The sequence below is a fragment of the Miniopterus schreibersii genome, assembly GCF_964146895.1.
Source record: "Miniopterus schreibersii genome assembly, chromosome: 20".
NCBI lineage: Eukaryota > Metazoa > Chordata > Mammalia > Chiroptera > Miniopteridae > Miniopterus > Miniopterus schreibersii.
In genome coordinates this window covers 4086690-4091525 of record NC_138122.1, presented here as the reverse complement: position 1 = coordinate 4091525, position 4836 = coordinate 4086690, and positions in this window count along the sequence as shown.

Sequence of the window (4836 nt, the reverse complement as noted above, 5' to 3'; positions counted from 1 at the left end):
CATCCATGTTGTCACAAATGGTTAAGATTTCATTATTTTTTATGGATTTTTTTGGTATTATTTGATGGCCATTACATACATGTACCAGATTTTCTTTATACAGTCATCTATTAATGAGCACTTGGGCTGCTTCTATATCTTGCCTACTGTAAATAATGCTGCAATGAGCATAGGCGTGCATATATTTTTTGTTAGTGTTTTGGATTTCTTCAGATAAATACCCAGAGGCGGAATCACTGGGTCACAGGTAATTCCATATTTAATTTTTTGAGGAACCTCCACACTGTTTTCCTCAGTGGCTGTCCCAGCCTGCGCTCCCACCAGCAGTGCACAGGGCTCCCTTTCTCCACACCCTCGCCAGCACTTGCTGTTTGATGATTTCCTGATGGAGCCATTCCGACAGTGGTTTTAATTTGCATCTACCTGATGATTAGTGACCTTGAGCATTTTTTCATATCTCTTGGCCATCTGTATGTCCTGTTTGGAGAAATATCCATTCATGCCCTCTGCCCATTTTCTAATGGATCGTTTGGTGTTTTTGCTGTTAAGTTGTATGAGTTCTACACAAATTTTGGAGATTAAACTCTTATTGGAGGTATCATTGGCAAATATCTTCTTTCCGTTGGTAGGTTGTGTTTTTGTTTTGTTGATGTTTTTTTCCATTTTGTTTTGTTTCTTGCAGTGAAAAGAAAAGTAGTTTGATGTAGCTTCATTCGTTTATTCTTATACTCCCCTTTCCTGAGGGGATGTAGCGAAAGAACGTTATCACTAAGAGCAGAGCCGGAGAATTTACCGCCTGCATTTTCCTCTAGAGGTCTTACGATTCCAAGTTTCGCACTTAAGTCTCTAATCCAGTTTGAGTTTATTCTTGTATAGCACGTAAGAAGGTGGTCTAGTTGCATTTTTGGGCATGTACCTGTCCAGTTTCCCCAACACCATTTACTGAAGTTGTCTTTACCTCACTGTGTTCTTGTCTCCTTTGTCATATATTTATTGATCATGTAGCTGTGGGTTTATTTCTGGGTTCTCTTCTGTTTTATTGTCTATGTGTCTGTTTTTATGCCAAAGCCATTAAAAAAAATGCTTTTATTGACTTTTTTAGAAAGAGAGGAAGGGAGAAAGAGAGACAGGGAGAGAAACATCAGCCAGTTACCTCCCGTATGCACCCCAGCCGGGGATCAAACCTGCAACCTGGGTGTGTGCCCTGGCTGGGAAAAGAACTGGCGAGCTGTCAGGACAATGCCCACCGACTGCGTCACACCAGCCAGGGCCCAGTCCAAGCCATTTTGATTACTGCGGCCTTGTGGTATTGTTTGATATCAAGTAGCACGATTCTTCCCACTTTGTTCTTCTTTCTCAATTGCTGTGGCTGCTTGGGGTCTTTTGTGACTCCATATATATATTTTGGGGTTATTCTAGTTCCACGAAAAACGTCGTTGGTATTTCGATAGGGATTACATTGAATCTACAGATTGCTTTGGGCGGTATGGACATTTTTAATGATATTCATTCTACCTGTTTATGAACACAGTATATGCTTCCGTTTATTTATATCTTCTTTAATTTCTTTCTTCAATGTCTTATAATTTTATGAGTATAGGTTTTTTACTTCTTTGGTTAAGTTTATTCCTAGGTATTTTATTTTATTTTTGGTTCAATTGTAAATGGGATTATTTTTGAAATTTCCCTTTCTGATAGTTCATTATTGGTGTATAAAAATGCAACTGATTTCTGGATATTTATTTGTGTCCTGCTACTTTAATGAATTCATTTACCAGTTCTGGCAGTTTTTGGTGGAGTTTTTAAGGTTCTTTATATATAGTATCATGTCATCTGCAAATAGTGACAGTTTCACTTCTTCTTTTCCTATCTGGGCCTTTTGTTTCTTATTCTTGTCTGATTGCTGTGGGTAGGACTCCAATACTACATTGAATAAAAGCGTTGAAAGTGGGCATCCTTGTCTTCCTCCTGATATTAAGGAAAACACTTTATTTTTATTTTTTTATTATATATATATATGTTTATTGATTTCAGAGAGAGGAAGGGAGAGGGAGAGAGAGAGAAACATCAATGATGAGAGTCATTGATCGGCTGCCTCCTGCACGCCCCCGACTGGGGATGGAGCCCGCAACCCGGGCATGTGCCCTGACCGGGAATCGAACCCCGATCTCCTGGATCCTAGGTGATGCTCAGCCAGTGAGCCACACCGGCTGGGCAAGGAAAACACTTTAGGTTTTCCCTGTTGGTACGATGGTAGCTGTGGGTTTGTCATGTACGCCCTTTATTATGTTGAGGTATGTTCCTCTATTCCACTTTGCTGAGAGCTTTATAAAAACTATTCTTAACTCTGTCCATTCTTAGCAAAAACAAGTGATGGGCAGGATTTGTGCTGCAGCCTTAGTTTGCTAGACCCTGTATTAAGTTATTAATATTTCTTTCAAACGAATAATATAATTTATTTGATATTGCTTCAGATCGCCTGGAAGAGCTCAGCTTTGATTTTACTCTCCACCCCCCCTTTTTGAGTTAATTTTGTTGAAGTAGCTCAAAATCCTCTGTAACTGCGAAGTTGAGGGTGGGTGAGATGAAGCTGTGTGCATAAGCCGCATGGCCATCAAGGCCGCCTTTCAGTTCCCTAAGCGGCACATGAGCGGTGTTTTTTGCCCACTGAATTCCGGTGACTCTGAGCCCTCCTGGAAGCTCCCACGGTCACCGGGGCTTCTCGGCCTCTCCCTCCCTGGGATGGTCTTTTTACGAAGCCGCGTTCAGAACTCTGTCCCCTCCGCTGCTCCAGCCCTGAGCTGCCCGCCGCCCGCATCCAGTCCCCTTCTCCCACCTCAGGAGGGAGCAGAGCTGCCTCCTGGCCCAGAGCTCATGCTGATCCCGCTTCCCTCTCTGGGCAGCCCCTCCCCAGACACCTCATTTCATGTGTAGCCGCAGCCCCCCTTCTACCTTCTGGGCTCCTCCCCTGCGCCCTTCCCTCAGCATACGCCCTGCTTACTGCCTCTCACTTAAAAAGCTTCTCCCTTCCCAGGCCCGGCCTCCCCACTCCCTGTCTCCACACCCAGGCCACTTGGGAGAGGGGTCTCTCGGAGGCAGCGCGTCCTCAGGGCTGTTTCTCTGCTTCTGTCACCAGGGATCTGGTTATTCTTGTTTTACTTATTTATTTCAAAGTAGAAATTGCCTTATTGATTTTTCTTCTGCTCATAAAAGTAGTAGAGTCTTGTTTAAAAGTTCAGACCATATACAAAGAAAATCAAAGAAAAAAAAAATAACCGTAACCAATAACCCCAGAATTCAGAAGCAGCTGCTGTTGGCATCGTCGGGTATTTCGCCAGCAGCCATTCGCCTACCTCTTCCCTTCCTGGCAGAGTTTCGGCACCTGCCTCGCCCACATGCGATGCAGTGACTCTGCAGGCGTGTTTGGGCAAGGGTTCTCAGGCTGTTTTATTTTACTTATTTTTTATTTTTTTAAATATATCTTTATTGATTTCAGAGAGAGGAAGGGAGAGGGAGAGAGAAACATCAGTGATGAGTCTTTGATCAGCTGCCTCTTGCACGCCCCCTATTGGGGACGAAGCCCGCAACCCGGGCATGTGCCCTGACCAGGAATCGAACCCCAATTGCCTGGATCCTAGGCTAACCTCAACTCCTGAGCCACGCCTGATCAGGCATCTCAGGCTGTTTTTAAATCTCAGGACCTCTTTACACTCAAAGGTTATTGAAAACCCCAAAGAGCTTTAGTTTTGTAGGTTACATCTGTTTACTATATTAGATGTTTTAAAAAAATTTTAATATGTATAATTCGCTTAAAAATAATAAAGATAAATCTGTTACAGGTTAACATACATAACATTTTTATGGAAAAAAAAAAGACTATATTTCCCAAAACAAAAAATACTTGGTTACAAAAGAGGCACTGTTTTACATTTTTGCAAATCTTTTTAGTATCTGGCTTAATAGTTGGACTTTCATACCTGCTGCCTCATTTAATTTGTGGCAAAATGTTGTTTTGGTTAAAATATGTGAAGAAAATGTGGTTTCATAGATAGGTGGTTAGAAAAAAGAGGAATATTTTATTAACTCTTTAAAATGTTTGTTTATATCCTGATTTGGTACTACATCAAAACTCAAAAAGCGGTAACGTTTCGTGTCCGTGAACGCTTTGTGCCTTCTGTGCTTGTGAGAGCATGAAATGAAAAGGGGGAAAACTCTTAGGTGGTTACGAAACTAGTTTTGACCTCACAGAGCCTCGGGTTCCCACAGGCGTTCCTCGGGCACACTGAGGGCCACTGGTTGAAACCAGCGATATTATTCCCTTTCCCAGTGACGTAGGATAGACACGCGGCCCAATTCAGACAAAGGCGGAATGAAGGGAGCTCTTCAATCTATTTTTTTAATAGTTTTTGTTTGTTAAATATATCTTTATTGATTTCAGAGAGAAAGGGAGAGAGAGAGAGAGAAACATCAATGATGAGAGTCATTGATCGGCTGCCTCCTGCACGCCCCCAACTGGGAATCAAGCCTGACACTCAGGCCTGTGCCCTGACTGGGAATCGAACCCCAATCGCCTGGATCCTAGGTCGACGCTCAACCGCTGAGCCCCGCCCGGCTGGGCCTCTTCAATCTGTTTTGAATTCCTCCAAGATAAAAAGGGTCCCCCTGGAACGGAGCGGTCTCCTTCTGCTGGTTAACACCATGTTTTGGGGTTTGTCTTGGCTTTGCAAGCGGAGCTGCCTGAGGATGGCAGAGCAGATACCACTGAGCCAGAACTAAGCACACTCGAGGCACCGTGGACTTAGAGTTCTGTGAAATTCATCTTTGGAAGGGAAGGAA